This window comes from Schistocerca cancellata, chromosome 10, assembly GCF_023864275.1.
Source record: "Schistocerca cancellata isolate TAMUIC-IGC-003103 chromosome 10, iqSchCanc2.1, whole genome shotgun sequence".
In the NCBI taxonomy this organism is placed as follows: domain Eukaryota; kingdom Metazoa; phylum Arthropoda; class Insecta; order Orthoptera; family Acrididae; genus Schistocerca; species Schistocerca cancellata.
This window is the reverse complement of record NC_064635.1, coordinates 126706100-126728932: the sequence shown is the minus strand read 5'-3', so window position 1 is coordinate 126728932 and position 22833 is coordinate 126706100. Positions and strand designations below refer to the sequence as shown.

Sequence of the window (22833 nt, the reverse complement as noted above, 5' to 3'; positions counted from 1 at the left end):
ATGTTCTTTACTGGAAATGCTCAATATGTCCACCATCTCTCTCTCAACAATAGCTGTAGTCGAGGAATAATGTTCTGATCAGCACTGTAAAGCATGTCCGGAGTTATGGTGAGGCATTGGTGTCGGATGTTGTCTTTCAGCATTCAGATGTCGGTCGATCATGACACACTTGTGACTTCAGGTAACCCCAAAGGCAATAATCGCACGGAATGAGGTCTGGGGACCTGGGAGGCCAAGCATAACGAAAGTGACGGCTCAGCACACGATCATCACCAAAGGACGCGCGCAAGAGATCGTTCAAGCGTCTAGCAATATGGGGTGGAGCGCCATCCAGCATAAATATCGTACGTTCCAGCAGGTGTTTATCAACCAGGCTGGGGATGATGCGATTCAGCAACATATCGGCGTACCTCTCTCCCATTACGGTAGCAGTTACAAAACCAGAATCACGCATTTCCTCGAAGAAAAAAGCCCCGATAACGGTAGATGTGATAAATCCAACCCATACCGTGATTTTCTCGTCGTACGATGGAGTTTCCACGACAGTTCTAGGATTTTTGGTAGCCCAAATTCTGCAGTTGTGGACGTTGACTGACCCGCGGAGCGTCAAATGAGCCTCGTCGGTCCACAACACGTTACTCAACCAATAATCTTCCGCCATCTTTTGAAACGCCCACACCGCAAATGCCCTCCACTTCACTAAATCGCCAGGTAACAGCTCATGATGCCGATGGATTTTGTACGGATAGCATAGGAGGGTACGCCTCAGTGCCAACCAAACAGTGGTGCATGGAATGCCGGTGCGACGTGCGGCTGCACGAGCGCTGACTTCCTCGTCCATAGACGAACCCGCTACAGTCTGTATTTCTTCCTGAACTGTCTCAGCAGCACTACACCTTGCGCTCGGTCGGCCACTACGAGGTCTATCGTCCAAACAACCCGTGGCTTCGAACTTCGAAATCAGTCTCGCCACAGCTGCATTTGTCAACGGACCTTTGCCCCTTCGAATCCCCTTCCTATGGCGATAGGATCGTAACGCTGAACTTGCACATTCCCCATTCTCATAATAAGCTTCACTAAAAACGCCTTTTCAGGTAACGTCAACATGCTGCGACTGCTGGCGCATATGATTCTCTCTCTCATTACAGCTCCTTTTATACACGATTGTCATGCGCAGTCACTGACGTTTTGCTGCCCAGCGCCATCTGTCGGTCATTTTGTGAACTTTGGTTTTTTTTGTTCTAGTAAAACCCCATGTCATTCCAATCATGTGTGTAATTTTTACCTCTCTATCTACATTATTCCGTGGTTTATTAAGTTTTCAAATTTATACTGACTTTTTGATCACCCGGAATTTTTTTATTAATTTAATTTTCAGGCATTGGTGGGCAAAACTTACAGGCGAATGTAGCTTTCGCATTTTTTACTGACAGGAGAAGTTTACTACTGGTTCTCGTCTTTTCCCTGCTACAACAGGGCATGTCAGTCTCCTGGTCTGTAAAATTATTTCACCTATGTGAAACTGAAATAATGTAAAGCAAGTTTGTCGCCTCAGCCAACGACTTTACCGCAGTGGTAACTCCTGTTCACGGCACCGGAGTTAAACGCTGTCGGGCTGGATCGGCGACCATCCGCTCTTTCCGATCCCTGTTGGCAAGTGGGGTGCACTCAGCCCTTGTGAGGCAAAACTGAGGAGAACTCGTTGACAGGTAGCGGCTGCGGTCACGTAAACTGACATATGGCCGGGGAAGCGGTGTGCTGACCACATGACCCTCCACATCCCCACATCCGAATCCAATGACGCCTGCGGTCTGAGGAAGACACGGTGGCCGGACGGTGCCGTTCGGCCTTCCAAGTCCTGTTCGGATGGAGATAGTTTTACACCTCAGACCGGCAAACCGTTGCTCTCTTGCAACAGTTTCAGTGGAACATAATCACCCAACCACCCCATAGTCCTTACTTGGCAATGACCCCTTTGTCACACTGTGGGATTGTCGTATTAACAGTTAAGGGGCGCTATGAGCTCGCCAGTCGGTCAGTCTGGGTCAGTCTCTCGTCCCCAGCTTGCTAGTCTGTCTCTCGTCCGCATTTGTGAGGCAGTGTCTGTCCTGTCGTTCGGAATGCTAGTATGTCTGTCGTTCCGAACCTTTACCGGCAAATGAGAGTCTTTCCACTTCGCCAGTAAGAGAACTCAGCGAGTGGTACCCGGGTGGGGCTTAGTTCCTGCATCTGAGTCTGCGCGTTAGACCGCCGGACTGCTCGAGTTTCCTGAGGCAATGGTCATTGGCGCTTGGATCGATCGGTTGGTTGGTCACGCACTGAGACACAAGATGACTTGTCCGTCTTGAGCGTCGGCGCATGTGAGGTCGCCACGTGAGTCCAGTGGGCCGCGGCGTATAGCGAGGGGTAGCGACTTCGCGGTCGACACGAGAGCAACAGGAGTCAACCCACGACATCGGACTGGCCGGTGCGAGCTGCGACGCCGTGAGACGGGAGATCGGCGCGCCTTCCTGCTTCCGTTGAAGCGGCTGGCAGCGGACGGCTCGAGAGAGCGTTGGGGGTGCTGTACCAGGTCTTCGGCAGAAATCGCAGTTTCTTGGAAGTTAAGTGATTGGAGATATGTTGTCTCATTTATTTGTTAAATTCTACTTGTTTTCTTGGTGACGTCTCCAACCATTTTGCTTTGGAGTCGTCACACCATTCTTCTCCGTTTGCCCACCCGCGGGAAGATGGTTGTTTATAAATTGGGTGGTCCGTTTTTCCCTTGTGGAGTAGGGGCGGGTTAGAGCAACCTGCGGATCAGGTTGTTCGGTAATCTCCCTATCAATCTACCGTACGTTAGTGGTTGGCTCTGTCATGTTTGTCGGATTTGTGTTAACGAATTTATTGCTTGGAGTGTAACGGCCTAATACCTGAAATATATTTTGATCTTTGGAAACTTTGATATTATTACCTATGATCTTGAGAGGCGGTATCTGTGTACTGTAGAGCATCTTAACTATTGTTTGGCCAACCTTGTAGAATTTTATATAAGATTGCATTTCATGGGCTTTTATTTAAATGATGATTTTAGTATATAAACTTGCCACGCTTTCACCGTAAGACTTCTTTTAGAAGTTAAAATCAAGTTGCACCTTCGGTGGCAGGGTTAATATTTTAATTGTTGGTGTTTTGTACTATTTCTATCCCTTCTACAGGGGTGCATAGTTTGTGTGCTTGTGTAAATTGTTAAAACCTTAGTTTAAAGTTATCTGGTGTGTTGCAGATTTGCACCAGTGTAGTCTTTCAGAGGCTGTTGTGAGCGGTCGTAACCATGGCCGTGTCAAAAGGGAGCGGCAAGGTTCTCTGCCCGAAAGCTCATAATGTCAATACTTGTTTCTTTTTTACCTCTGAATAAATTGTAACTTTGATATTTAGAGGGTGCTTTCTGATTGTAATTTTAAATCTGTTTCTTGAAAAAAAAAATGCTTTTAGGCACTATTAAAGTGAATAAAATTCCCATTTGTTAAAAGGAATTTGCTTATGATTTCATCAGTTACTCCCTAGCAACTACTTCCATGCTTACATAGAGTGATTAAATGTGTTAATGTTCTTGATGAATCACTAGTAAATAAAATAAATTCTTAAGAATATTCTTTGAAAATAAACCTCAGTTCAGTGTACAACGCTGCATGACATCCACTACACAGTGAGTCAGCAAGAGAAGTGAATACGACTACAAATTATCAAATGCTCTGGCAGGCTGGCAGGAGAGGAAGCTAGGGGGGTGAGGTATGAGAAAACAATGCGTACTGTGAAACGTCCCGTTAGAAAAATTTGTGAATGACTGTCCTGATAAGCTACGCTCGTCGTCACTATCATTTCTCAATTTACTTTGGAACCTTGTGTTACGTTTTTCACACGCCATAATTATGACGTATTTCACACGATAACAAGAAAATCACAATTTGAAGATCAAAAATAAGAAAACACATCAACATAGCACTGAAAATAATATCTAGTTAATCGCAAGCGCAGCTGCGAAATACTTGGTGCAAATCTACATGCATGCCACAACTGTTTTACTGTACAACAATGAAAAAATACACCTACAAAGGAAATTCTCTCTATAATTACGCGCTAGCAATAAACAATAGCTAAACTAATTACACAAACTGCAAGAAAAAATCAGAAGATTCCACTGAGGTCTCCTCGGCTAAGGGTCGACATATGAAACGTCCCCTTAGAAAAATTTATGAGTGACTGTGCTGATAAACCTCTTACATTATTTGATTTTCAAACAGCTGAGCAGAACTGCACGTACTCAGACATTTCGCTCTTTACCGATTCTGATCAACACTAAACTGACACACAATATTTTTAGCGCAACGCAATCTGACTTTCAAAAATCCCTACAAAAGAATGACTCTGACTAACAATAACCTATACCTTTCATGAATCACTTAACTCACAAAAATCTTCGTTACTCGAACTACTGCAATATAGCGAGCGCCACTTCTGCCAGCTAAATAAAAGATTCAAACTACTGAAGGCAATAACTACTGATAGGCATAGTTAGCAAATGAAAGATTTTGATAGAGAACAAACAATGTATTTACCTTACTAATGTTCAAAAGTCATTATATATATATCAGTTCATGACATCCAGTCTTACAAATTTACTATCTCTGGTGGACACACGTCCAGATCATCCGCGCTCAAAACTCCCCAAAACTCCGCCATCTCTAACCCCACATCCACCACTGCTGGTGGCTCACATCCAACTGCGCAACGCTACGCGCTGTTAACATCCAACTGCCCAATACTACAATAGCGAATATTGCAACAATGCCAACCAGCCACAGACTTCACGCAACACAGTCAGTGATTTTCATACAGAGCGCTACGTGACGTTACCAACATAAAAACCTAAACAGTCTACTTAACAGCTGTAGCTGTGACTGCATGGTACAGAGCACATTATACCGCAGCCTCTGTGACAAAGTATGATTGAATAAATGGTCTCTAAAATGGAAACTATGCGTATCCGTGCGTAAGTTCATTAGACCTTTCTTGCTCCGTATCCTCTCGTCGATTAATGGTTCAAATGACTCTCAGCACTATGGGACTTAACATCTGAGGTCATCAGTCCACTGGACTTAGAGCTACTTAAGGGGCTCCGGAACGCCTATACTTGCAATGTTAAAATAACGCTTATAAATTACATCTTTCATCACAAATTATTTGAGGTAGGAAGTTGAACTTTTTACAGATTATTTATTGGAATATGGGCTACAACTTAACACAGGGATTTTACAAAATTTTAGTTCAGTTATTAAAGATGATTTTTTTTTCAATTGTAATGAAAATTCACAACATTTTTTTGCAATTTTTTATTTATATATTCAAAAATATACAGTTTTTTGGAAAAAGGCTGTGTTAAATTATGCAGAAGGTACTGTGTAACATTTACTGAAAGTTTGAAACAAATATGTTTGGAAGATCCTTAGAAAACATGTATTTAGTATGAGAAAATAAAAGTTTTGGGAATCGAGCGACAAAGATTGGATTAACTTTTTAGTGCATTCCAGGTCCATAGGATGGATTATCTTCATCCTCTGCAAACTCCTCCTCCAGCTTCCTCTTGTTCTTCCTCCTGTTTACTCTTGCTTGTATTTCTAGACTCTTTACAGCCCTGTCTGCAGCCCGAAGGCGTTCCTTGTATAAAGGAAGCATCGCTCGTACGATGTTAGAACCTATCTTCTTTCCCATATTTCTAAATACCTTGCACCTTAAACAATGTTGCCATCATTGAAAGTCGCAACAGCATCATACACACCAAAGTGAAGTGTTTCTATTCCAACAAATACAGTCTTGGGGATTCTCGACCATATAACACTATTTACACTTTCATTGGGGTTTTGAGTTTTTCCGTGAATACACTTTTTCAACAGTTCAGGTTCTGCTAAGTCTCTGAAAATAGGTTAGCCACAACACATACTTTATCTCACATCACTAAAATGTACCTGATGAACACGGATGTTAATAATAACACCATTTGGCAGCAGTTTAACAGCGCCACAGTGGGTCACGCCCATGTAGAACACATTTCAAAAAAAAAATTTAAAAATAGTTGTAGTCTTCGGAATTGAATAAATTATATATCTATTAAAAGGTAATAGTCTGCAGATTCAGAAAACGTAAAAAAGTAAAAATTGAACTTTTCATGATTTTGAGCCTTTCCGGAGCCCCTTAAACCTAACTAACCTAAGGACATCACACACATCCATGCCCGAGGCAGGATTCGAACCTGCAACCGTAGCAGCAGCGCGGTTCCGGACTGAAGCGGCTAGAACCACACGGCCACTTCGGCCGGCGTCGATTAATGCCTAGACGTCGTACACGGTGCAAAAAATCACCCAGTATTCTGTACACGCACAGTAAGTAAAATTTTGCCCTTTGCAACCCTTAGCGGTGCTGCTGTTGTGACGGTTAGCAGTGCAGTTAGGGAATCCGAGTGGCCTCCCTGCACGGTGAGCGAGCAACCACCGAAGTTCCGGGACGCCAGACGCCGTGGCTGGCAGCAAGCAGCGCGGCTTTTAGCGGCGTCCCTGACCGCCCACGCAGCCGGAGCCGGCGTCGGGACGCGGCGCGGCGCGGCGTCGGTTTTTCGTGGGCGGCGGTCGACGCCCCGCGGGTGCAGCGGCGAGGTCAAGGCCGCCACGGCGCCGCACGGCTGCCTATCGCCCCCGACACATCGCCGACGACACGGTATTTGCCAGTAGCGTGGCCTTGGGTCCGATACCTGTCCTGCAATCGAGGCCTGCGCCGAACGCCCGGCGCAGATACGTACCTGACACCGCGGCTGCCGTCACCTGGGGAACGCACACGAACATGATGTGAGAAAATATACACTGGTGTTCAAAGGACGAAAGTAAAGTTTCGCACGATGCCTCACAACCAAGTGAAATATCTCGAAGAAACTTCGACCATAAATTCGAGTGAGCCGTGTATCGACTCGTGCTACACCTTGTCTTTAGATTGCATTGGTTTTCCTTTTCTTCCCCTGACATGTTTCTTTGATATGTTGTCTGTCATTAAGTGGCTCTGCTTGGTTGTCTTTTCCCTCTGCTCTCAGCGGCCGCGGTGGTCTAGCGGTTCTAGGCGCGCAGTCCGGAACCGCGCGACTGCTACGGTCGCAGGTTCGAATCCTGCCTCGGGCGTGGATGTGTGTGATGTCCTTAGGTTAGCTAGGTTTAAGTTGTTCTAAGTTCTAGGGGACTGATGACCACAGATGTTAAGTCCCATAGTGCTCAGAGCCAGCCCTCTGCTCTCGATATCTGCGTTTTTGCTTTTGGGAAACTGCTATGGAGGAAGTGACATCTTTGACGTGTGGTAACTTCGTATGGTGGTGCGGAAGTAGGGGCGTTGTGCGCAGAGAGTGTGGTGGACACGGGAGGGCAGTGTGGCTCTCCAGCGGGGACCAGGCGTGGTCGGTTGTACCGAGTCGCCACGTGATGTATGTCGGTTGTGTGTAACGAGCGGGTCGAGTTGACGGAAGAGCTCCCCGCGTGTTGGTTGTATACAAAATCGCCCCACGAGTAGTTGCTGTTCATTTCGCCTTGGTGGGACGTTGACAAGCTTCTTTAAGTCCTCCGTTTCAACACTGGAGTTTAAAAAGGAGACACCTAACATGAAGGAGCGGCCACTACCCGTCAACGTTGCAGAGAAGACGTGAACTCCGGTGACAGAGCGTGTTGTCGCGTGACCGTGGCGGGTACGCTGGCGACGCGTTCGCTGTGGATCCTTGCCATCGGAGGTCGTGTACTGCCTGTTCGAGCATAATTGCAAGTTAAGTTAGTGGAAGGTTAATCATTAAGTAAGAAGTCTGCGTAACCAGTGTCTCTTCTGCCTTTTGGCCTCCGGCGACCTGGTTTCCTGTCCCTGGCACCGGTGTAATTGAAGACAGTGATGTTTCGTCCTCCTCTCGTTACTGTCCGATGGGAGGGGTAGTTTTGGCAGTTTAATTGTTTCGCTATTCTGTCGTGTGTTATGAGTAAATTCATGCTTGTTGTTGCTTGATCATGTGGTCGCCCATTCAGGACTGTCTGGTGGAATGTTTCCTTGCACGAGGTTAGCTCTAATTCTGTCAGCAAGTTAAGCCTTCTTATTACAAGTTTTCGCTGGCTAAAAGTCGGTGCAGTGACTAGTCTGAGAGTGGCAATTGTGTTTACTGGAGTATTTAAATTGGTCAGTATTCTGCCTAGCCTCAGCATCCCTGAGTGGGTGATTTGTGGCCGCCTTACACGGGTGCGTCATATCTGTTGTGTTCTAATGATATTCCAGGACACTTTTGTTTAAAAACTTTTTAAATTCCTCCATTCCTTTATTGTCATTAATCGTGTGTTTGATGTGACCTTTGACTTTTTTAAATGGCGGTGCTGGTAGCTTCACTACATCACCGTACCTTATTAACAAAGTTCTGCATTTAATTTAGTAGTCTGTTTACTAATGTTCTTTAATTTAAAAAAATGTGGTATTGCTATAAATGACTTGATTGCCGTTAGCGGCGTGTATTGAAAGGTTGTTTATTGCCGTACTGTTACTTCTTTTTTTTAAAAAAAATTTCTTAAAATTTTTGTATTGCTGTAAATTACTTGATCGCCGTTAGGGGCATGTTTAAAAGGGTGTTTATTGGCGTACTGCTAGTTTCTGTAATATATGAATAAAACATTTGTTTGTGAAAATCTCAACTCGACAGTAAACTACTAGAAATTTGGCCCCGTTTCGCAAATTGTGGTGTGGCTTGTAGTAACCGTAACCACTGTGTGTGTCATCGAGGTATGTGTGATTGAATTGGAGACAACATGGTATCGATTACAGGTTCCTGATGGAAGCTAGCCCACGTGTGTTAGTAACAAGGACCGACAGTAAAAGCGCCAAGGTAATCAAATACTTCAAGATTTTAAACATGGCTGAAACAGTAATCGTTGAAATTCTTCACGATAAATGATGACAGCCAAAACAGTTGCAGGATAAAGATTTATTAAAATTCTTGAGCAAGGTTTCGATATACTGGGTGATCAAAAAGTCAGTATAAATTTGAAAACTGAATAAATCACCGAATAATGTAGAGAGAGAGGTACAAATTGACACACATGCTGGGAATGACTTGGTGTTGTATTAGAACCAAAAAAATACAAAAGTTCAAAAAATGTGCGCCAGATGGCGCTTCATCTGATCAGAATAGCAATAATTAGCTTCACAAAGTAAGACAAAGCAAAGATGATGATCTTTACAGGAAATGCTCAATATTTCCACCATCATTCCTCAGCAATAGCTGTAGTCGAAGAATAATGTTGTTAACAACACTGTAAAGCATGTCCGGAGTTATGGTGAGGCATTGGCGTCGGATGTTGTCTTTCAGCATCCGTAGAGATGTCGGTCGATCACGATACACTTGCGACTTCAGGTAACCCCAAAGGCAATAATCGCACGGAGTGTGGTCTGGGGACCTGGGAGGCCAAGCATGACGTAAAATGGCGGCTGAGCACACGATCATCACCAAACGACGCACGCAAGAGATCTTTCATGCGTCTAGCTATATCGGGCGGAGCGCCATCCTGCATAAACATCGTATGTTCCAGCAGGTGTTTATCAGCCAGGTAGGGGATGATGCGATTCTGTAACATATCGGCGTAGCAGTTTTGCTATCCAGCGCGTTCTGTTGGACATTTTGTGAACATTTTTTTTTTCTAATAGAACCCTATGTCATTCGAAGCATGTGTGTCAATTTTTACCTCTCTATCTATATTACTCCGTGGTTTATTAAGTTTTCATATTTATATTGACTTTTTGATTACCCTGTATATAAATATCATCAGAAGTAAAATATCTAAAATTACATCCAGCAATGGAGAATAATAAAACAATTATGCCAAAGGCGTCGTCAATAGTTAAGACATCATCTCCATTTATACAACACGATTGTGGACACTGGGTCGATGCGACCGCATGCGTTCGCATCGACCCTGTGTCCACAATCGTGTTGTATAAATGGAGATGATGTCTTAACTATTGACGACGCCTATGGCATAATTGTTTTATTATTTTCCATTGCTGGATGTAATTTTAGATATTTTACTTCTGATGGAGAAGAAATATTGAATTTAATTGATGAAAGGAGAAAATATAAAAATGCAGTAAATGAAGCAGGCAAAAAGGAATACAAACGTCTCAAAAATGATATCGACAGGAAGTGCAAAATGGCTAAGCAGGGATGGCTAGAGGACAAATGTAAGGATGTAGAGGCTTGTCTCACGAGGGGTAAGATAGATACTGCCTACAGGAAAATTAAAGAGACCTTTGGAGAGAAGAGAACCACTTGTATGAATATCAAGAGCTCAGATGGCAACCCAGTTCTAAGCAAAGAAGGGAAGGCAGAAAGGTGGAAGGAGTATATAGAGGGTTTATACAAGGGCGATGTACTTGAGGACAATATTATGGAAATGGAAGAGGATGTAGATGAAGACGAAATGGGAGATAAGATACTGCGTGAAGAGTTTGACACAGCACTGAAAGACTTAAGTCGAAACAAGGCCCCGGGAGTAGATAACATTCCACTGGAACTACTGATGGCCTCGGGAGAGCCAGTCATGACAAAACTCTACCATCTGGTGAGCAAGATGTATGAGACAGGCGAAATACCCTCAGACTTTAAGAAGAATATAATAATTTCAATCCCAAAGAAAGCAGGTGTTGACAGATGTGAAAATTACCGAACTATCAGTTTAATAAGTCACAGCTGCAAAATACTAACGCGAATTCTTTACAGACGAATGGAAAAACTGGTAGAAGCCGACCTCGGGGAAGATCAGTTTGGATTCCGTAGAAATGTTGGAACACGTGAGGCAATATTGACCTTACGACTTATCTTAGAAGAAAGATTAAGAAAAGGCAAACCTACGTTTCTAGCATTTTTAGACTTAGAGAAAGCTTTTGACAATGTTAACTGGAATACTCTCTTTCAAATTCTGAAGGTGGCAGGGGTAAAATAAGGGGAGCGAAAGGCTATTTACAATTTGTACAGAAACCAGATGGCAGTTATAAGAGTCGAGGGGCATGAAAGGGAAGCAGTGGTTGGGAAAGGAGTAAGACAGGGTTGTAGCCTCTCCCCGATGTTATTCAATCTGTATATTGAGCAAGCAGTAAAGGAAACAAAAGAAAAATTCGGAGTAGGTATTAAAATTCATGGAGAAGAAGTAAAAACTTTGAGGTTCGCCGATGACATTGTAATTCTGTCAGAGACAGCAAAGGACTTGGAAGAGCAGTTGAACGGAATGGACAGTGTCTTGAAAGGAGGATATAAGATGAACATCAACAAAAGCAAAACGAGGATAATGGAATGTAGTCAAATTAAGTCGGGTGATGCTGAGGGAATTAGATTAGGAAATGAGACACTTAAAGTAGTAAAGGAGTTTTGCTATTTAGGGAGTAAAATAACCGATGATGGTCGAAGTAGAGAGGATATAAAATGTAGACTGGCAATGGCAAGGAAAGCGTTTCTCAAGAAGAGGAATTTGTTAACATCGCGTATAGATTTAAGTGTCAGGAAGTCGTTTCTGAAAGTATTTGTATGGAGTGTAGCCATGTATGGAAATGAAACATGGACGATAACTAGTTTGGACAAGAAGAGAATAGAAGCTTTCGAAATGTGGTGCTACAGAAGAATGCTGAAGATAAGGTGGGTAGATCACGTAACTAATGATGAGGTATTGAATAGGATTGGGGAGAAGAGAAGTTTGTGGCACAGCTTGACTAGAAGAAGGGATCGGTTGGTAGGACATGCTTTGAGGCATCAAGGGATCACAAATTTAGCATTGGAGGGCAGTGTGGAGGGTAAAAATCGTAGAGGGAGACCAAGAGATGAATACACTAAGCAGATTCAGAAGGATGTAGGTTGCAGTAGATACTGGGAGATGAAGAAGCTTGCACAGGATAGAGTAGCATGGAGAGCTGCATCAAACCAGTCTCAGGACTGAAGACCACAACAACAACAACTTCTGATGGATGTATAAACCGAAACCTTGGTCAAGAATTTTAATAAATCTTTATCTTGCAACTGTTTTGGCTGTCATCATTTATCGTGGTACTCAAATACTCTATTGGCGGTGGTGGACCCCGATGATGGCGGTACTCTGTCCCCGAAACTAGTCGTGCGATAGAATTAAGGCAACGTCAAGGTACAATTCTGGTGGTACTTTTCCTCGTATAAATAGAAAGAATGCTCCAGAATAGTTCGCATGTAACTGAAAGAAATGTGCAATAAAAACGAATATAAGAGACACTTTTACTCAGAGTCCAAGACGAAAGAAAAGACAAAAAAAGACGCACCGCGAAAGAATGATCCAAAAGGGGCGGAGATCGCTAGGACTGATCTACAAGTGCAGACAAAGAAATGATAATTTCAGAGAAACTCGTTCAAGAAAAAAGGCTTCACAAATTGAACAATTCAATAAAGCATTGGTCCTCCTCTGGCCTTTATAGACGTTATTCAGCATGACACAGACTGATAGAGTTGGAAGTCCTCCTGAGTGATAACGTGCCAAATTCTGTCAAACTCTCGCGTTAGATCCTTATAATCCTGAGCTATTTCTAGGGTTTCAACAATACTCCAAAATTTATGCAGTTGGGGAGAGTTCCGGTGACCGTGCTGGCCAAAGCAGGGTTTCGTCAGGAGGCGTACAAGCAGTAGTGTCTCTCGACGTGTGCTGGCGGGCATTATCTTGCTGAAATATGAGGCGAGGATGGCTTGCGATGAAATGCAACAAAAGGAGGCGTAGAATATCGTCGACGTACTGTTGTGCTGTTGTGGTGCCCAAGTGACAACCAAAGTAATCCGCTATGAAAAGAGACGACGCCCCAGAGCAACAGTCCTGGTTGTCGGCAAGTGTGGTGGGCTACAGGTTGGTACCCCGTCGCTGTCTCGGGAGTCTCCAGACGCATCCTCCTTGATCATTAGGGCTCAGTTGGGAACGGTATTCGTCAGTAAAGACACTTCCGCTCCAGTCAATGAGGTTCCAGACCGAAGACGGTTCTGGAGAGGCCACGGACAGCGAACAGCACGCCTAAAAGGAGAAAGAAAAAGCAGTGATCGACAGCATGAGGGCCAGAAGACAATAGAAACCATGGCATTCAAGACACATAGTCCGCACGCACAACATGTTTGGCCTATAAGTGAAAAAGTTTCGTGATGACGTCTTCAGTGGCAAAAAATTCAAGAAGGGACGTCGAACAGATGTGCAGAACTATAGACCTATATCTCCAACGTCTATCACTTGCAGAATTTTGGAACACGTATTATGTTGTAGTATAATGACTTTTCGGGAGACTACAAATCTACTCTGTAGGAATCAGTATAGGTTTCGAAAAAGACGGTCGTGTGAAACCCAGTTCGCGCTATTCGTCCACGAGACACAGAGGGCCACAGACACGGGTTCCCACGTAGATGCCGTGTTTGTTGACTTCCGCAAGGCGTTCGATACAGTTCACTACAGTCGTTTAATGAACAAAGTAAGAGCATATGGACTATCAGACCAATTGTGTGATTGGATTGAAGAGTTCCTAAATAACAGAACGCAGCATTTCATTCTCAATGGAGAGAAGTCTTCCGAAGTAAGAGTGATTTCAGGCGTGCCGCAGGGGAGTATCGTAGGATCGTTGCTATTCACGATGTACATAAATGACCTCTTGTGGATGACATCGGAAGTTCACTGTGGCTTTTTGCGGATGATGCTGTGGTATATCGAGAGGTTGTAACAATGGAAAATTGCACTGAAATGCAGGAGGATCTGCAGCGAATTGACGCATGGTGCAGGTAATGGCAATTGAATCTCAATGTAGACAAGTGTAATGTGCTGCGAATACATAGAAAGAAAGTTCCTTTATCCTTTAGTTACAATATAGCAGGTCAGCAACTGGAAGCAGTTAATTCCATAAATTATCTGGGAGTAGGCATTAGGAGTGATATAAAATGGAATGATCATATAGAGTTGATCGTCGGTAAAGCAGATGCCAGACTGAGATTCATTGGAAGAATCCTAAGGAAATGCAATCCGAAAACAAAGGAACGAGGTTACAGTACGCTTGTTCGCCCACTGCTTGACTACTGCTCAGCAGTGTGGGATCTGTACCAGATAGGGTTCATAGAAGAGATAGAGAAGATCCAACGGAGAGCAGCGCGCTTCGTTACAGGATCATTTAGTAATCGCGAAAGCGTTACGGAGATGATAAACTCCAGTGGAAGACTCTGTAGGTGAGACGCTCAGTAGCTCGGTACGGGCTTTTGAGAAAGTTTCGAGAACATACCTTCACCGAGGAGTCAAGCAGTATATTGCTCCCTTCTACGTATATCTCGCGACGAGACCATGAGGATAAAATCAAAGAGATTAGAGCCCACACAGAGGCATACCGACAATCCTTCTTTCCACGAACAATACGAGACTGGAATGGAAGGGAACTCAAGGTACTCAAGGTACCCTCCGCCACACACCGTCAGGTGGCTTGCGGAGTATGGATGTAGATGTAGATGTAGATTACTCCCTCATTCAGGTCTCCTGGTAGGGACTGCAGGTGTTAAGGTCAGGATGAGAAATGACTGAATAAGCAATAAATCGGTAAGTAGCTACAAGTAGGAGCTTAACATACCAGAACTCTCAATGTGGTGGGGCAGCTAGAAAACCTGAATTGAAAGATTTAGTCTGCACATAGTGGGGATTAGTGACGCGAAATGGAAAGAAAATAAGGATTTTTGGGAGAGTAATATAGAGGAATATCAACAGAAGCAAAAAAAAGTGCAACAGTGCTAGGACACGTTATGAATCGGCTTATCCTCATTACAATCGACAGCAAATCAATGCCAACAACTATAATTGAGGTATACATGCCCTCATCACAAGATGACGAAGAAGAAATAAAGTATGTGTGGATGTTGAAAACGTCGTTTGGTCATGGATGATTAGACCGCTTTAGTAGGAGAGTTACGGGAGAATACAGACTCAGTAGTAGGAATGAGAGACGAGAAAGACTAATTGAGTTCTACAAGTTCAACTAGCAATAGCGAATACTCTCTTCAAAAATCACAAGAGGATGAGTTGAGCCGGCCACTGTGGCCGAACGGTTCTAGGCGCTTCAGTCCAGAACCATGCGACTGGTACGGTCGTGGGTTCGAATCCTGCCACGGGCATTGCTGTGTGTGATGTCCCTAGGTTGGTTAGGTTTAAGTAGTTCTAAGTTATAGGTGACTGATGACCTCAGATGTTAAGTCCCATAGTGCTCAGAGCCATTTCAAGCATTTGGATGAGGTGTAGTTGCAAAATACCCGGAGACTGGGGAAGATTACATAATGGGCTGACAGTGATTCCAATATCAGATATTGGATCGTAAGGTGCACCCGGGAGCAGATATTGAGTCAGATCATAGTTCTGTAATGATTAATGGATGGAGTTTAGGAGACTCGCCCGGAAGAACCAAACAGCCCCTCCCCCCCCCCCTCGTTGACTTCTACGGGAAAGTATAGCACATGGTTCATTGTGGAACTAACACCATCAAGTTTTTGTGTAGACTGCAAGTGTCCAAACCAGAGATGGGGATCCGCTCCTGAACTGATTCATAGAGTTGAATCTTTCAAAGGAGTGAACAATCAAAGATTCAGAAAAAAAGAACGGCAGCTCCAAACGTTTCCCACAGAAGAGAGAGAGAGAGAGAGAGATAGAGAGAGAGAGTCGGAGCAGATCAGCGGGGCCTCTGCTGGTCAGAGCACAGTGCACGCCACACAGCACAGCCAGCGCCGGCCTCTGCCCTGCTTCTGCCTTGGCTGCCTGCATTGTGCAGTGCCCCATTGGTTTTTGTGTTTCACATATGCCGTGCCGTCTCTGTGCTTCCTCTTCCACGTGCAGTGTCTGGCGCAGCTTAACTTAGCATCGCACTCTACTTGCAACAACATGCTCGCAAGAGAACGGACGATTTTTCTCGGAGCGGGTGACTGGTGGCCGTTCACCGCTCCCCCCACCCTCGGAACTCGCCCGCTCAACGCTCACCCCAACGTTCTCGACTCTAGCCAGAGCATTGGGAAAAGCATCTCAGGTGTCACGCTGGTCTCTGCGGTCTTAGCTCACTCAGTAATACAGCTCGCGGCTCAACCAGCTTGACTCAGCGCCTCTGCATCAGAGTTCGTCTATACTGGATATTGTTCTTCGTAGTAATATCGGTATGTATATTACATAATTATGTTATGTATACATCATTTGTTTTTATTGTATTTTTATTTGTTTAAACTGATCAGATGAGGTTCCTGACGACTCCTCTTATTATAGGATTTTTTATTATGGACACTCGAATTTACGCTTTAATTACGAGCGAACCGATAAACGTATCGCAAAATGTGACACACCAATATTTTCCTTGTTCTATTCTGCGTAAGGCTATACGCAGCACTTTGGTCCTACAGTCAAATTTATATCTTTCTTTCTTATTGTAGTACAGATTTTGCGATTTTAGGCGTCTTCGGAAGGAAACGTTCAGTCTGAAAATATATGGCTTGTGATGTATTTGTACGAGGGTAATGAAATTTTAATACATTATAGCCAAATACATTGTTAATGTAAATCTCAAGTTACAACATTTTCCGATCACCCAAAAAACCACAATAGTGCAAAATAAATCAATAATCAAAAACTTTGTCATTTCGTGGAAATTTCAATAAACAATACAAAATTCTTACTCATTATCTGTGTTACTTCAAAATAGGATCAAATAAGATCAAAATATAGGTATAGTACTGGAATAAACCAAGTTTAAAGGGCAATGTGCCTTCCATTTATTGTCTGTTGTGAATTAGTGGTGAATCATGAAAAGGAGCTAGTTCATTTCAGGGAGTGAACAGTCATGATCCAATCTCTGAAAAGAACAGTTTTGCCCCTCTCTAGTCCGAACCGCGTCTTTGCACCAGTATTTGAATCTTTACTCTAGTGTCCTGTTGACCTGCGACAGACGGCATCAGCGGGGAAGTGTTCCATTATGGTGCCACACAGCGAGGTGTTTGTAAAACGGAGGTACGGCTTCGTTGACCGTTTTCAAGCTGCACCAACTGAAATTCATCGACGCTTGCTGAAGATGCACGGAGGCGGTACGGTAGCCTTGAGCAATATGAGGCGGCGTGTATTGGGGCCTTAGAAAAAACTATTTTTAGCGCAACTAGAGTGCTGTTTCTTCTCACCTGCATTCTTCAGTTGCTGAAAATGCTGAAAAAAAAATCTAAACGAACAGAAACTACAACGGAGCTACACAAGTTTCACGAATATTTGAACAATATGCACGGGAAGATACAGTTCACGCTGGAAGTAGAAAAGAATGGTCCTGTCCCATTTCTAGACGTCGAAGTGTACAGGAAAACGGAGGGCACACTGGGGCACAGAGTATATCGCAAGCCTACACATACAGACAGTGTCGCGAATAGTAGAAGATAGAATTAAAATCATGTAGGCTGTAGGCTGGAAAATTATTGCTACAGATCAAGCGAGGCGGACGTGACCAGACTATCTAATGTGTAATGTGTACTCGACTAACAAGAGCGGAGTATGCAGTATCACGAGGCTCAAGCACAGTTAGTGGCAACCCTTGGACACAGCAAACAGTGGAGAATGGCTAGTTCATCACGTAGGCATCACATGCTGCCGCGTGACTAGCCTACTCAGGGCTCAAAGTTCGGGGGTGCTAGAACCTTCTAGAACAAGTGGTGCCGGGTGCACTACCCCTATAAAAGCGGATAGCCGCTAGATCGAAGGGGAGTGATGGAGTGAGGTACTTAGGACGCCGGTCCACGTTAGTCTGCGTCGGGATGCTGCAAGAGTTGCAGGAGAGTATTGAGCACAGCAACAAGTAGGGACTTAGGCTGAATCGACACAGCTGACAGTCTGGTGCGCTCGCCTCTGCTCTATTAGGACTTAGGTTTGGGAAGTTAGGGATGGCAACTGCATAGCCAGATGGACAATCATTGGAGACTGTATATAGAATCTTATTTAAATCACAAGTGCCAGGGGTACTTCCAGTATAATCGTTGTATACATCGAGTGTTCATACATGAAAGCTTCCCTAAGATCCTATCCGAGTTCCGTACTCTAGCTCAACTTGCAGCCTTCTCTACAACGGAGCAGTGAGGAGTTGGCGGCCCACACCACCGAGACCTCATCCACCAACGCAGTCCTTCCACTCCCTCTCAGGACACGTCAGTGGGACACGACAACAGGTATGTGCACGCCCAATCCTACCACCACCCAGCGCAGAAGAACTCTGTCATCCGCTCTTTGGCAATCCGTGCGCAGCGCCTAAGTGATTCTCAAAACATCACACCTGAGCTTAAAAGGTTACGCACAACGTTTCTGGCCAATGCCTACAGCCATAAGTCGATAAACTCAGCCTTGTCGACGAGCACAAGCAAGAAAGGTAAGCAAGAAATAGACAAACTGCAGCTCTTACCTTATCTGAAAAACTTTACTGACCGAATAGGCAAACACCTTCGCCGCGTTGGAGTACAGCCGGTCTTCTATAGTGGTCGTAGGATCCAGGACGTGCTAGGCTCCACCAAGGACAAGCTGGATGCGTTACACACTGCAGGCGTTTACAAGGTGGAATGCGAAAGTGGAGAGGCATACATCGGCGAGACTGGTAGGCCAATAGCAACGCGCATTCGGGAACACGAGCGTTATATTCGTCTAGGACAACACAACAAATCCGCAGTTGCAGAACATCACCATGACTGCGGAAAAGAAATAAAATTCAGCGAAGCTTGTGTATTGGGCAAGCAGCCAATTATGACGAAACGCAAAATCAGCCAGGCCATCGAAATACTTAAACACCCTAACAACACGAACAGGGAGGATGCACTCAGGCTTGCCCCATCTTGGCTGCCAGCAATCAGAGCCCAACAGACCGCACTGTCAACACGAGGCACGAGCACTACCGGCGAGTAACTGCCGACGCGCGGCCGACTTCCAGCAGTTGGTAAACAGCAGCCAACTTCTCATTCGACGGTGACCACCAATCATGGTTCATTACACAAGTGCCAATAGAAAACAGAGGTCACGTTCTCCCTCCACCGCAATAACCTATTAACAATAAAGTTCCCTCTCCTTCTTCCTTAAGTGACCAATGAAACTAACTACCTTTTCAAAATTCTGACGTAATGGCAAGCGCAGTGAACATTAACAACAAAATATAAAGTACACTGCATAGTTAGAACGCACGATTAGACCCAGAAGGAGGCCGCTGCGATCGTGGCCGAAACTTTGGTTTTCTCCAGCCGCAGTAGTTTTTACATTATGACGCGTTACCATACCCAGAAAACTTTTATGTTGAGCAATTACAACGTTTAGCTTCACTACGCAATTTCGACACTACAACTACTAGGTCGCTGGCGTTGGTGGAAATGAAAAAGAACAGGTACATCGACGTGAAGTATCCCGACAGATCAGACATGTCACGAAACCGAGCGACGGACCCGTCGGATTCCTTTTATTGTGCCACTTACATGCAGTTATCATTGTTAGCAAAGTGGTTCAAATGTCTCTGAGCACTATGGGACTTAACAGCTGAGGTCATCAGTCCCCTAGAACTTAGAACTACTTAAACCTAACTAATGTAAGGATATCACACTCATCCATGCCCGAGGTAGGATTCGAACCTGCGACCGTAGCGGTCGCGTGGTGCCAGAGTGTAGCGCCTAGGACTGCTCGGCCAAATCGGCCGGCTTATCATTGTTAGCAAAGTGGTTACCGACAAGCGTGGACGTGCATCGTTTTCCTTTCAATTCTTGCTCTAAGCGTGATAGGCAGGCTGCTGTTTGGTTGATATACAGGCGCTCCGTCATCAGGCCACAAGTGGCCCATCGGGACCATCCGACCGCCGTGTCATCCTCAGGTGAAGATCTACATCTACATCTACATCCATACTCCACAAGCCACCTGACGGTGTGTGGCGGAGGGTACCTTCAGTACCTCTATCGGTTCTCCCTTCTATTCCAGTCTCGTATTGTTCGTGGAAAGAAGGATTGTCGGTATGCCTCTGTGTGGGCTCTAATCTCTCTGATTTTATCCTCATGGTCTCTTCGCGAGATATACGTAGGAGGGAGCAATATACTGCTTGACTCTTCGGTGAAGGTATGTGCTCGAAACTTTGACAAAAGCCCGTACCGAGCTACTGAGCGTCTCTCCTGCAGAGTCTTCCACTGGAGTTTATCTATCATCTCCGTAACGCTTTCGCGATTACTAAATGATCCTGTAACGAAGCGCGCTGCTCTCCGTTGGATCTTCTCTATGTCTTGTATCAACCCTATCTGGTACGGATCCCACACTGCTGAGCAGTGTTCAAGCAGTGGGCGAACAAGCCTACTGTAACCTACTTCCTTTGTTTTCGGATTGCATTTCCTTAGGATTCTTCCAATGAATCTCAGTCTGGCATTTGCTTTACCGACAATCAACATTATATGATCATTCCATTTTAAATCACTCCTAATGCGTACTCCCAGATAATTTATGGTATTAACTGCTTCCAGTTGCTGACCTGCTATTTTGTAGCTAAATGATAACGGATCTATCTTTCTGTGTATTCGCAGCACATTACACTTGTCTACATTGAGATTCAGTTGCCATTCCCTGCACCATGCGTCAATTCGCTGCAGATCCTCCTGCATTTCAGTACAATTTTCCATTGTTACAACCTCTCGATACACCACAGCATCATCTGCAAAAAGAGTCAGTGAACTTCCGATATCATCCACCAGGTCATTTATGTATATTGTGAATAGCAACGGTCCTATGACACTCCCCTGCGGCACACCTGAAATTACTCTTACTTCGGAAGACTTCTCTCCATTGAGAATAATATGCTGCGTCCTGTTATCTAGGAACTCCTCAATCCAATCACACAATTGGTCTGATAGTCCATATGCTCTTACTTTGTTCAATAAACGACTGTGGGGAACTGTATCGAACGCCTTGCGGAAGTCAAGAAACACGGCATCTACCTGTGAACCCGTGTCTATGGCCCTCTGAGTCTCGTGGACGAATAGTGCGAGCTGGGTTTCACATGACCGTCTTTTTCGAAACCCATGCTGATTCCTACAGAGTAGATTTCTAGTCTCCAGAAAAGTCATTATACTCGAACACAATGCGGATAGGAGGGGCGTGTGGTCAGCACACCGCTCTCCCGGTCGTAAACGATGCTTTTCTTTGACCGGAGCCGCTACTATTCGGTCGAGTAGCTCCTCAGTTGCCATCACGAGGCTGAGTGCCCGTCGAAAAATGGCAACAGCACATGGCGGCCCGGATGGTCACCCATCCAAGTGCCGGCCACGCCCGACAGCGCTTAACTTCGGGGATCTGACGGGAACCGTTGTATCCGCTGCGGCAAGGCCGTTGCCCGTGATATACAGAATATCTAATAATTAATTAGTACTTAAATATACAGCTCTAAAGCCGGCACTATATTTACAATATGAAGCCGATATTGTTATGGACCAGTATACCGATACCTTTCCGGTCGATATATTGATATATCGATACTTTTTCTCGATACATCGTTAGCTGAATAATGATATCTTTTTAAAAATCAATATATTAGTTTTGCATCTGCACCCGTGGTCTAGGGGAGCCGGCACGGTAGCTCTGCGTCTTCGGTCAGAGGGTTAGCTGCCCTCTCCAATAAAAAAAAAACTGAGTTAATTGATCAACGAAGAACTGAAACGGGTGTCTTGCGACGTCCGACCAGAGCAGATGCAACGAACTAAACGAACAAAATGAGATTAAGAAAAAAAGGGGGTAGCGTCCTTGATTAGTAATCAAAAATCCTTTGTCCCGGGTTCTAATCCTGCCACTGCTTAAGTTTTGATTAATAATCAGCATTGGCAAGTAAATAGGAAGTGCAGGAAGCTGAGACGAAATGACTGCATAACAAATGTGAAGCAAAAAAATATCATTTGTCGGAAAGACAGACTCAGCATACAGGAAATTCCATCCGTGACACTAAAATCGGGGGTGCTAACATTAAAAGTGCAACCGGAATTCCACTGCTAAATGAAGAGGAGAGAGCGGATACATTGAAAGCCTCTATGAGGGGGAAATGTATGATGTGATTTAAGAGGAAATAGGAGTCGATTTGGAAGAAATAGTTGATCCAATATTAGAATCAGAATTTAAAAGACATTTTGAAGATTTGAGACCAAATAAGGCGGAAGGGATACATAACATTCCAGGAGAATTTCTAAAATCATTGGGGGAAGTGGCAACAAAACGACTATTCACATTGGTATGTAGAATGTATGAGTCTGGCGACATAACAGCTAACGTTCGGAAAAATATTATCCACACAATTTCGAAGACTTCAAAAGCTCACAAGTGCGACAATTATCGCACAATCAGCTTAACAGCTCATGGATCCCAGTTGCTGACAAGAATAATGTACAAAATAATGGAAAAGAAAATTGAGGATGTGCTGGATGACGATCAGTTTTGCTTTAGATAAGGTAAAGGCACGAGAGAGGTAATTCTGACGTTGCGATTGATAATGGAAGCAAGAGGATAGAAAAATCAAGACAGTTCATTGGATTTGTCGACGTCGAAAAAGCCTTAGACACTGTAAAATAGTGCAAGATATTCTAAATTCTGAGAAAAGTAGGGGTAGACTATAGGGAGAGACGGGTTACATACGATATCTACTCGGATTAAGAATGTACTACTGTTCAATCTGTATGTCGGAGAATCAGTGATGGAAATAAAAGAAAGGTTCAGAAGTGGAATTACA

General features: G+C 44.4%; 1 pseudogene; it reads right to left on the bottom strand.

The window, feature by feature from the left end:
• Positions 1–21336: 21336 nt before the first annotated feature.
• On the bottom strand, positions 21337–21454 carry LOC126107210 (5S ribosomal RNA; annotated as a pseudogene).
• Positions 21455–22833: the final 1379 nt, after the last annotated feature.